The sequence below is a fragment of the Aquarana catesbeiana genome, linkage group LG12 (assembly GCF_042186555.1).
Source record: "Aquarana catesbeiana isolate 2022-GZ linkage group LG12, ASM4218655v1, whole genome shotgun sequence".
In the NCBI taxonomy this organism is placed as follows: domain Eukaryota; kingdom Metazoa; phylum Chordata; class Amphibia; order Anura; family Ranidae; genus Aquarana; species Aquarana catesbeiana.
In genome coordinates, this window is record NC_133335.1 from 207,443,048 (window position 1) to 207,455,323 (window position 12,276).

The window sequence follows — 12,276 nt, forward strand, 5'->3', positions numbered from 1 at the left end:
TGATGGGCACTAATAGGTGACACTGATGAGCTGTACTGATAGGCGGCACTGATGGGCACTAATAGGTGACACTGGCACTGACAGGTGACACTGGCACTGACAGGTGACACTGATGAGCTGTACTGACAGGTGACACTGATGAGCTGCACTGATAGGTGACACTGATGAGCTGTACTGATAGGTGGCACTGTCTGATAGGTGACACTGGCACTGATAGGTGACACTGATGAGCTGCACTGATAGGTGGCACTGGCACTGATAGGTGGCACCGATAAGCTGCTTTGATATAGGTGGCACCAATAGGTGACACTGGCACTGATAGGTCTAGGGGATAGGGGCTTTGGTGACATATCAGGGTTCTAAACAGACCCCTAATATCTCACTTTTGAGACAGAGAAAGGGACTGAGGACAGAGATTCCCCAGTCCCTTTCTCTGCAGCCTCAGCTGCACTGGACAGTGAATGAATGGGAAGCGCTGAGCAGCTTACCATTCATTCACAAACTGAATCATAGCAATGATTGATTTTAATGGGCAGTGGTGCTGTAGGAGCGCTCCTACACCTCTAGATACACTTTAGATACATCGCTCCTACAGTGCCACAAAGATGCGGCTTGCCGGACTCTTTTAACGCCCTACCAGCACACCGCTCCAGTGTGAAAGCACCCGGGCTTTCACACTGGAGTGAGAGGAGAGGCGCTTTACAGGCACTTTGTAGGCGCTATTTTTAGCGCTGTAGCGCCTGTAAAGCACCTCAGCGTGAAAGCAGCCTTAAAAGTAAGCATAGAGACACTCACAAACAAGCGACATTTTCCAACATGGGTATATAGTATCTGTGTTCATCCGCGCTGTCCCGGGGTGATGCTTGGCATCACTGGCTGATGATGGTGCCTGAGGAAGGAGCATGCATGCACGCTCCAGCTATCCGGAAGCGCTGAGTGCCAACAGTGTAGCCGGATTGTGGCCGGAAAACTGATCACCATCATCAGCCATTGACGCCACACATCACTCCGGGACAGCGCGGATGAACACAGATACTATATACCCATGCTGGAAAATGTTGCTTGTTTGTGAGTGTCTCTATGCTTACTTTAACTATTAAATTTTTTACCTGCTGCACTTAGAGGACACTGTTCTTTGTCTTTCCTATGTTTTATTGCCCAGTTCATTTCTTCACCCCATACCTTTTTGCTAGTAATATAAAGCCATATCCAGAGTGCACCCTGTTGTTTGTAGGAGAGAGCAGAGTGACAAATAGATGGGGTCATCATTGTGTTGCTTCTCCTTTCACTGTCCAGTAACAAGGTGGGGTTCATCCAGGACAACCTGGGCTCAGATGGATCGGGTTAAAATATGCTGGTGACTAAATTGAAGACATCTAGTGGCAGAAAATAAGTAATAAGAAAATCTCTGGACTGAAGCTGAATATTTCACCAAAAACAGGTTTCTTATTTTATTTTTTAATAGAGTTTTTTGTTGTTGTTGTTGACTGGAGTAATGCAATGAATCCAAATGTGTGTGGGGTAACGCACCACAACAATCTGATCATAACAAACAATTTTAGCACAAATGATTTCTGAAAGATACGATTCTTCAATGGAAGAATCACCACACCTCCCAACTTTTTGAGATGGGAATGAGGGACACCTAGCAGCAAAAGTATGCAGGCACAGGACACACCCCTTGCCACACCCCCTTAAATGAGAATTGTACAAAAAAACAAGATTGGTTAAACCCACAAGTGCTTTTTTACCACTACTATTCCTTTATATTGGCTTTTGGAATTTACAAATGCAGCAATTTAGAAATCAGATGAAAGGTTTAGTGCTGGAAAACACTTTTTGATAGTAAAAAGTGTGTTTTATATACATCTATAGAGATCAGATCAAAATGAGGGACAAATGAGGAGGAATGAGGGACAGAGGAACATTGCTCCAAATCAGGGACAGTCCCTCCAAATCAGGGACAGTTGGGAGCTTTGATTCATTACACTGAATGACTATGTGGAGAATATTTATCCTTTGTACAGAGGACTGCAACAAGAGCATTTTCTAATGGGAGTTTCCAGAGAGGCCCGGCTGCATTATAAAGATAAACAGTACAGATGCCTGCCCTTCGTCTAAAAGCAATTTGGTTCTGGAAAAGCTCCTACACATGAACATTTACTATCCTCATCTTGCTCTCTCCCAGCCAAGAAAAATAACCGAATTAGGATTACAAATTTCCCCAGCTACCATGAAACAGCACGGTGTAGACATTACTCATTTTAGAACTACCTAGACATCAGAAACCCGCAACCCACTAAAATCAAATTCTGCATAATGGCCGACTGTTACCCATTTCCAGGGACAGTCCCAAGCTTTGATAGCCTGTCCTGGAAATATTCCAGATATTAAACTTCAAGGAATTACGGCTTCTCATGATATTTTATAAGTGTTCACTATTTTTCAAAACGCTTCATACATGATTTTCTATCTCTGTGGCTGATGCATGAAAAATGTGCTACAAATTTTTTTTGTTGACCATCGTAACCCACCATCTTCCAACTGTCATGCAGTTCAAAACTAAAACATGAAATAAGGATTCTGATTAGGCACTACAGGTATTTTTCATACATTTCATACTCATATTGACCTTTTTAAAAAAGAAATGAATCTATACCTCCCAACATTTTGAGATGGGAAATGTGGGACACCTACTTGCAAATGTATGTAGGCATAGGACACGCCCCCTGACACACCCCCTTAAAGGAGAATTAACCAAAAAAAAGGTTAAAGGGGTTGTAAAGGTTTAATTTTTTTTTTTAAATAACAAACTTACCATACTTACCTCCACTGTGCAGTTCGTTTTGCACAGAGTGGCCCCGATCCTCGTCTTCTGGGGTCCCTCGGCAGCTGTCTCGACTCCTCCCCGCAAGAGCTAATGCCCCTCTGGGAAGCGCTCTCCCAAGGGGGTCAGTTTGGGGGAGCGCTCCCGTGTGATACAGTCGGCGTCCATAGCCGCCGAGTGTACCACTCGGCTCCACCCCTGGCGCGCTGCATCATTGATTTTATTGACAGCAGCGGGAGCCAATGGCTGCACTGCTATCAATCATCCAATGAAGAGCTCACTAGAGCCAAGTGTATCACTTGGCCCTGCCCCCTGGCGCGCCGCATCATTGATTTGATTGACAGCAGCGGGAGCCAATGGCTGCACTGCTATCAATCATCCAATGAAGAGCCCACTAGAGCTGTGTGAAAGCAATGCGGGATCGCGCCCACAGAGATTCGGGGCTCGGGTAAGTAAAATGGGGGCTCGGGGGGGGGGGGGGGGGGTTGGGGGGGCGGAGAGTGGAAGGTGTTTTTTTCACCTTAATGCATATGTTGCATTAAGGTGAAAAAACACGAAGCTTTACAACCCCTTTAATTAAATCCACAAGGACTTTTTTTTACCACTCCTATTCCTTTATATTGGCTTTTAAATTTACAAATGCAGCAATTTAGAACTTGGATGAAAGGTTTAGCACTGGGAAACACTTTTGAAAGATAAAAAGTGCATTTTAGATACAACTATATAGATCAGACCAAAATGAGGGACAAATGAGGGGGAATGAGGGACAGAGGGACATTGCTCCAAATCAGGGACAGTCTCTCCAAATCAGGGACAGTTGGAAGCTATGTGAATCTGTTATGGGAAAATAATATGAATCCATTTAGTAAATATGGCATGACGTGGCGGTGATTGGTCATGGTCCTCATAAGGTGCTTATACGTAGGTTGATTATTTTTTCAAATTGATTTTAGCTTCTAAAACAGAGTGGTGGAGAAATGTATGGAGAAATTTAGCTAATTTTAGTCTTGGCTTACGAAACAAATGAAGCAGTTCTGGCTCATGTGAACGGGCACTGATTTTTGCGTTTGACATGTGTTTGCAATGCACAGCAAACACAGGTCAGCAAAATCCCTCTTGTTATAGCAGGAGCTCAAGGCTGCCTGTCCTAATAAAGCGGAACTAAAGGCGCACATACTTAACCTGGTTCCAGTGGTTTGACACCTGTGAGGTTCCTGGGTTCTTCCAGGTTGCCGGTCTTTGGCTGTTTTAACCCCTTGCCTACAGGGCACTTTGACCCCCTTCCTGCCCAGGTAAATTTTCAGCTTTCAGCGCTGTCGCACTTTGATTGACAATTGCGCGGTCATGCCACACTGTACATGCACATATGAAATTTTTTGCATTTTTTTTTCACACAAGTAGAGCTTTCTTTTGGTGTTATTTAACCAGTTGCCGACCGCCGCACGCCGATCGATATACATCGTACGTCGGCACAATGGCAGCGGTGGGCAAATGGGCTTACCTGTACGTCCCCTTTAATTTTCAGGGCTAGTGGGCATCCCCCCCACAGTTAGAATCACTCCCTAGGACACACTTAACCCCTTGATCGCCCCCTAGTGTTTAACCTCTTCCCTGCCTGTGTCATTTACACAGTAATCAGTGCATTTTTATAGCACAGATCGCTGTATAAATGACAATGGTCCCAAAATAGTGTCAAAAGTGTCCGATGTGTCTGCCATAATGTTACAGTCACGATAAAAAATCGCAGATTGCCGCCATTACTAATAAAAAAAAAATAATAATAAAAATGCTATAAATCTATCCCCTGTTTTGTAGACGCTATAACTTTTGCGCAAACCAATATAATCAATATACGCTTATAGCGATTTTTTTTACCAAAAATATGTAGAAGAATACATATCGGACTAAACTGAGGAAAAAAATATTTTTTTAATATATTTTTTGGGGATATTTATTATAGAAAAAAGTAAAAAATATTGCTTTTTTTTTTTTTCAAAATTGTTGCTCTTTTTTTGTTTATAGCGCAAAAAATAAAAACCACAGAGGTGATCAAATCCCACCAAAAGAAAGCTCTATTTGTGCGGAAAAAAAGGATGTCAATTTTGTTTTGGTGCAACGTCACACGACTGCGCAATTGTCAGTTAAAGCACCGCAGTGCCGAATCGCAAAAAGTGCTATGGTCAGGAAGGGGGTAAATCCTTCTGGGGCTGAAGTGGTTAATCACTGGGTTTTTTTATTTTTTGCTAAACACAACGAAAAAAGACAAATTTAAAAAAAAAAAAAGAACATTTTCATAGTTTGGTGCAAAATTTTGTGAACAGGTAATTTTTCTCCTTCACTGATGTTCGGTGATGAGGCTGCACTGATGGGCACTGATAGGTGGAACTGATGGGCACTGATAGGTGGAACTGATGAGGAAACACTGGTGGGCACTATTGAGAATGAACTGATAATCAGGACACTGATAATCATTACCCTGATTATGAGTGTAGATGTCCCTTTAACACAAGCTGGTTAATGGCTCTCTTCTCCAAAGAAATGCAGATAACCGGCTTATGTTTACATCATGATCAGCTGTCATTGGACACAGCTGATCACGTGGTAAAGGGTTGCTGTGATTGGCCCTTTACCCCAATCTGTGATCAGTTGAGTCACCCTTGTGACTGCTGGGGCAGTGACAGGCCCTCTTTGTGGAGACATCTGAGGTCTATTATACCCCTTAACCCGTCCCCTGCCCTCTAAAGCAGCCAATCAAACCAAGATCACTTTGATGGGCTGCTTCACTGGCCGTTAATTCTTGTCGCTTCATTCATCACAAGGAGGTGGGCTGATATTCCTCCCTGTCCTCTGTCTGCTGCTGGCCCAACAGAGTGTGGCAGGCCCAGGCTCACCGGTACAATAGGAGAACCCAGAAATGCCAGCGGCAGGAAGGGAAGGGGCCCTACCGGGTCCTGTAAAAGGGCTCGGGCAGCTGTGGAGTTGCTCAGATCGCTTTCCAGAAAGCCCATTTCCAGCTACAATTTTACAAGGATCTTGGCTGCAGCTGCTCCTGATATAACCACTGTCTCCCAAGGACATACAGGTACGTCTTAAAGACTGGAAATAGATAAGGTGAGATTAAAGGGTTTGAAAACCCACAATTGTTTTTTTTTTAGAAAAATAACAAACATGCCTATACTTACCTTCCCTGTGCAATACTTTTGCACAGAGCAGCCCCGATCCTCTTATTGTAGGGTCCCCTGCTGGCGCTTCAAGCCCCTCCTCTTCATCGGGTGCTCCCACCCCCTTTCCATGGGGGAACCCATGCGTGCTCGCTCCCGAGTCCCGCCGCTGCGTCTGTTGTCACAGACAGCGGGGCATAAAGGCAAAAAACCTTAAGATTTTACAACCATTTTAAGCTGCAGGCAAAGCAACCGCTGCGTTTTTCCCTGCAGCAAAGCAAGGCCACGTTTTACCGGCAGCTCAAATGCACCTCAATAGGACATGCTGCACCTTAAAAAAACGCAATACAATGCAAAACAGGTAAAAAAAAGCCTCAGAACTGCTCAATTAAAGTCATTGGGATGCTGATGATCTGTGTCCGACACCCAATCCAAATGCAGGAAAACAACACTCATCAATATAGGCCCTTATTGAATCACAGAGGGAGAATTACAATGAAATGCTATTTTTTTAAAATAATAATGTGACTTGAATCTCTAAAAATTCTTAAAAGAAAAACAGATTGTCACATACTACACATAATCTGATTGAAACAGAAAAAACAAAAGGTGATATTTCCAGGCAATCTATTTTCAGTTCAACAATAGAAAACTTAATCTGAAAGTCATCATAAAACACAACAAACATTATTTTGATAATTAGCTGATTTAGTTTGAAATATAAAATTCTGTTAACGGAACAAATAGAAGCTACCATTAGACAGTGCTGTGAATTTCTTTTTATCAAAGTGTACCTGGAAATTATTTTAAATGGCAGATCCACGCAAAACTAAAATTTCAGTTTTTAGTAGATGCTGAAATGACACATCGCCTTTATATATATCTTGCATACACCCCCTGGGGGGCAGCTTTGTGTCCCAATTCCTGGTTTTGCTCCCCCCAACTCAGTCATTCTCCTTCTGCTGCAGCCAAGGTCTCACTCCATACGCTGCATTTTCTATAGTATAAATAAGAAATCCAAAAAGGGAGAGCAGGCCTTTGTCAGGTCTGCTGCAGGTAGGAAGACCAAGGTACCTAAGTGAGGTACCTTGGTCTTCTGAGAGATCTAGCTTTTGATATATAATAATCTGACAGGTGATTCAAGGTCCAACCTCAATCAAAAATGGAAAAGCATCATTTTTCGGTGGACCGTTTATCCAAAATGTTGCCAAATCTGGTTCTAGTCCCTCCCCATATTGTGACATTACCTTTTGGGTTCCGAAACCCCTAAATCGATCTGGAAATTCTGTCTCGTCAGCAGAATAAGTAGAAGGCAGCAGCTTACTTATAGACTGTATGCTGAACGCTGCTTACATCCTTTCTAGAACCTCCCCCACACCCAGACAGGAAACATCAGTGCAGTTAACAGGAGATGTTTTTTTCTAACTGGACTGTGGAGGTTAATGAACTCACTCCATACAGCCACTATACACAACTATGTTGGAGCTGGTCCTCTTGGCACCCACACGGTTATGGTCCTGTCCATCTGCTGACCTCAACCTCAGCTCACTTATCTATGGGACAAACACAACCGAAAATATCCTGAAACAAAAATACAAGAACTCTACATGTTACTGATAACAGGAAAAAAACATTTGAGTACTGGATCTGTTTACGGTAACAAGAAAATATATTAGGGTTTTTGTTAAAATCATCTTTTGGGAAAAAGAAAAAAAAGAAAGTTAAAATCACAGTAAACCTTCTGTTCAGAATTATGCACACGGATATTTGGATTTGTTTCACACAAAATCTGATGTTTCTTTTCTTGAGAAAGCAGCCACAACATGGCAGCATGCTCTTAGGCAGTTTAGGCAGTTCACCCGGCTGCCCGGGTTAGAAGGAAAGGGTTAATGTTTGTGCCGCCTTTCTTGTGTATTCGCAGGTTTTCCTCTGGGGTCCAGGCTTCCTCCTGTGTGATATAAAGGGAAGAGGCCCTAAGGGATGGGAAACCTAGAACAAGTGATGGGTACCTAGAACAAGCGGTGGAAACCTAGAACGGGCTCGGGATGCACACACGGAAAGTCCTAACTATGTCTTCTGAAGCTTGGTGGTCAGCTTGGAACTCTGATCCATCGGAAAACTCCTATGGACATGAACTACTTTGCTTTTATCTGCAGTTTAGACTCTTCTCAAAGATGCTATACTCGTACAGGTAACCTGGAGCAGTCACAGTTAGGTTTAGTTAGGGAAAGGACCTTGCTGCATATTGGACATGTTCTGCCAAAAGTTCAGTAAAGTTGTTTCTAATGCTTAAAGCCTGGTCTGAAGTTACTCAAGGGGTGCATGTGGGGTCCTGGCGTCTCTCTCTAAGAAACCAGGGTCTGAAGTAACACATGGGCGTCTGTGAACATCACAACAACAAAAAGTTAACTTGCAAGGAAGTTGTTATTGGAAAGCGGAAGAAAGAATAGCAACTATTCGTTAGTATGGTACCTGAATGGGTGACAGGTCCTCTGGAAGTGAGGAGGTTCGGTGTTCGGCTCCCTCCCTAGCTTTCTGTCTCCGTCAGTCACCGGGTGCGGATTAGTGTTACAGAGGTCTAACACCTGGTCACTTGGTACGGAATGAAAAAAGGGTTAAGTGGAGCACGCATGAGGTCCGCCCTATGTACTCGGTGGGACCCCATTTTGTTACTGGGAGTGAGGTAACAGAGGTACGCTGACTGGTGAAGTGGGCATAAGCTCTGTGTGTCCCTCCTAATGCAACACATACACTTGTTCAAGTGTGTAGGACAAGGGACGACATCTTATGGAGGAACTCTGCATACAACACAATACACAAGTGTTTCGTCTCTGAGTTGGGGGACATCCTTAATGTTTGACTTTTGCATGACCGTGGCCCTCACCTGGTCCCAGGCACTGGTGAGCATGCCTTCGGCCAATGCATTTCCCCTGTGACCCTAAGACGAGTGACTCAGTTCATCGCCTGGTGTAGCCCAAAGAACCCACCGTGGGTAGGCCTCCTATGTGATCCACACTTGGCACCCAGCGAGTTAATGGGGAACATGGAGGAAGTTTCACCTGCCTGCCCCCATGACATTTTGTAGAGAAGGACCCTTGTGTAAATGCAGTGGTGTCTCTGCACAGGTCCATCACGCCCTGGTCCAGACATAGGATCTAAATCTGTTTTGTAGCCGCTTTGTAAATTTTGGAGTAATGAGGGTGTGTTCCACAGGAATCCCCATTCTCCCTACTCAGTTTGGGGTTTGCCAGACTTCATTATTGTAATATGCTTCCTGCTGAGTCAGAGTCAGAGCCAGAGCTCTCCAATCAGCAGGGAGCAGGAGCATTGTTGATTCATTTAGCTCGTTGGCTTAGTACTAGACCAGTGTTCTCCAAACTGTGGCCCAGGGGCTTTATCTGGGGCACCATTCCTCACACTGACAGCATCGATTGGACACTATAATTCATACCAAGAATGGAGCACTGTTTACTCCCACTGACACCGAGGCATGTTCTACCCCCACAGTATAGCCCCCCTAGAGCCTGAAGGACAGCAAACTGTGCCTTTGTTTAAAAAGTTTGAAGACCTCTGTACTTGGCCATAGCTGTCACTGACAGCCAGCAGTTTTAGTGCTAAAGCCCACCAGAGCCGCTGTCACTTATGCCCCGTACACACAGTTGGACATTGATCGGACATTCCGACAACAAAATCCATGGATTTTTTCCAACGGATGTTGGCTCAAACCTGTCTTGCATACACACGGTCGCACAAAGTTGACAGAAAATCCGATCTTTCTGAACACGGTGACGTAAAACACGTAGGTCGGGACTATAAAGGGCAGTAGCCTATAGCTTTCGTCTCTTAATTTATTCTGAGCATGCGTGGCACTTTGTGCGTCGGATTTGTGTACACACGATCGGAATTTAAACGATCGGATTTTGTTGTCGGAAAATTTTATATCCTGCTCTCAAACTTTGTGTGTCGGAAATTCCGATGGAAAAAGTCCGATGGATCCCACACACGGTTGGATTTTCTGACAACAAGCTCCGATGGCACATTTTCCGTCGGAAAGTCTGACCGTGTGTACAGGGCATTAGGGTGCGGCCTGCTGTGGTCCATACTGGATTACAAATCTGGAGCACAGCAGCCCAGGGGGCTGCATGTTGGCCTCTAATGGTTTAGACCAGCCTTTCTCAGTTTTCTAAACATGGAGGAACCCTTGAAAATACCGTATTTATCGGCGTATAACACGCACTTTTTTCCCCTTAAAATCAGGGTAAAATCGTGGGTGCGTGTTATACGCCGATCCCCGCTATTTTGTGATCTGTCGGAGCGATCGCCGCCGACATTGACATAGCGTGTATTTTCAAATATGGCGCCGTGGAGTTCGGAGGGACTCGGACACTCGGCTCTTCTCGGCGCCGTTCACAGTCACGCCCAGTCCCGCCATTGGACCTGTGTTATGTCCATCATAGGGACTGGGCGTGACTGTGAACGGCGCCGAGTGTATCTCAGCTCCGCCCAGTCACTGTGTCCTCGGCGGCGCCATATTTTAAAAATACACTGTACTGTGTGCCCTAACTAAACTTGTGTATGTCGGCGGCGACAAGGCTGCACTGACCACTGGGGCAAGGCTGCACTGACAAGGCTGCACTGACCACTGGGGCAAGGCTGCACTGACAAGGCTGCACTGGGGCAAAGCTGCACTGACAAGGCTGCACTGGGGCAAAGCTGCACTGACAAGGCTGCAGATGGACACGATAATGCTGCATTGATGGGCATTTAAATGTAAGTTTTTTTTTCCTTAAACTTCCCTCCTAAAAGTTTTTTTCCTTAAAATTCCCTCCTAAACTTGGGGTGCGTGTTATACGCCGGGGCGTGTTATACGCCGATAAATACGGTACTTTCAGGTCTCAGATGCTAATAATTAGTAATAATTAATTACTTTATTATCTGCAGCTCACAGTACGTTAACATGAACAGTAAGCAGACATATAAGACTTAAAGAATAAGGAATGTGGCATACTTAGCATATTTAACAACCACTCTATTTGCTAAAAATATTTTCAGTAGTAAAAATGAAATGATTTGGCCAGAAAATACACACAGAAAATTCTATTGTTTGCCTGAGAGTCAGTGGAAAAGTACCTTATATTAGTGATCACTGGTCAGTGAAGTGTCCCCTTACATTGGTATATATAAACATATATTTATATATATTTGTAGGAAACCCCTGCAAGCTAAGGAAGGAAGCTCCGTGTCTGCTTGGGGGAGTCCTTATGGAGTTACTCTGCTGTACATCTAATCTGATCTCTTCTGTGTTTCAGGTCTGTTTTTGTAGTAGGAAAGGCAGAAGCTACAGTTTTTTTTGTCTCCTGACCACAATACTTTCCATTGCCTTTAACCTCTTCAGTTTCATACACCAGTACACTGAGCAAGTTGGCCTCGATGAGAGTTATGCTTTAGAGACTCCATTTTTTTTTATTTGTTATCCCCGTAGGGTTCTTGTTTTAAGAGGAACTGCAGTCTGCTCACATAATTTGTAATAAAAGCATCTTTGCCATTCTGAAGCTTCCCTCCAACCACTTTGCATATTATTTTATATATACTGTGATTCTGTACTTGCCAAATATGCTGCAGAAATCTCCCTCCATTTTAACTGTGGGCAGCTGAAGCTGCTGCCTGTTAACTTCCTGCATTTACATAGAGGCACACCTGCAGCTCTCATTGGCCCTCATGACTCATCCTCCTTCCCTTCCTGGCAAACTCTCACAAGAATGAGAGCTGTGCATATCATAAGCCTAGGCTTTTTACCAGACATTTTGAGTGGCAGGTAGTTTGTATGCTAGTCTCGGCCAATCATTAATCTGCTTGGAAATACCCGGGACTCTCATATAAAAAAGGGGGTCACGTGGTGTCCGGGGAGGTGTTTTTGCAGTCCTGCTCTGAGGAGCGGAGGAAGCCAGCCCGGTCCCCGGAGGGGGGAGGGAGGTTTTCCCCTCCAGGGAGCCAACAGGGTTTCCCCCCTACAGTAAGGGGGGGGAGAACCGGTCCTCCATGAAGGAATAGACGACACTTCACAGCATGCAATCACTGGTGTCGTTGGCCGCCCCTGCGGCGAGCGGGCCACAAAGGAGAAAAGGAGCTAAGAATCATTGTGGGAGAAGTAGCAACAAAGCGGAAGGAAACTGGGCAATCAATCGTTTATGAGTGGCACATGGACTGTTGATCACGTGAGTGAAAGCCCAAGGGAAGGGTACTACCAGAGGCTGAGGGTTGTTAGTGCACAAGTCAGTGAGATGGGCA

At 44.6% G+C, this 12,276-nt stretch overlaps 1 protein-coding gene across 2 annotated transcripts in view; it reads right to left on the reverse strand.

Annotated features, from left to right (window-relative positions):
* Positions 1-7,368, reverse strand: part of LOC141113459 (CMP-N-acetylneuraminate-beta-galactosamide-alpha-2,3-sialyltransferase 2-like) — a 142,223-nt gene extending 134,855 nt beyond the window's left edge. The window contains exon 1 of one of the 2 annotated variants that reach the window (XM_073606561.1): positions 7,236-7,368. The gene's annotated coding sequence lies outside the window, so the exon portion shown is untranslated. The remainder of the gene's footprint in view (positions 1-7,235) is intronic. The other variant, XM_073606560.1, reaches the window with a different exon arrangement.
* Between the last annotated feature and the right edge of the window lie 4,908 nt (positions 7,369-12,276).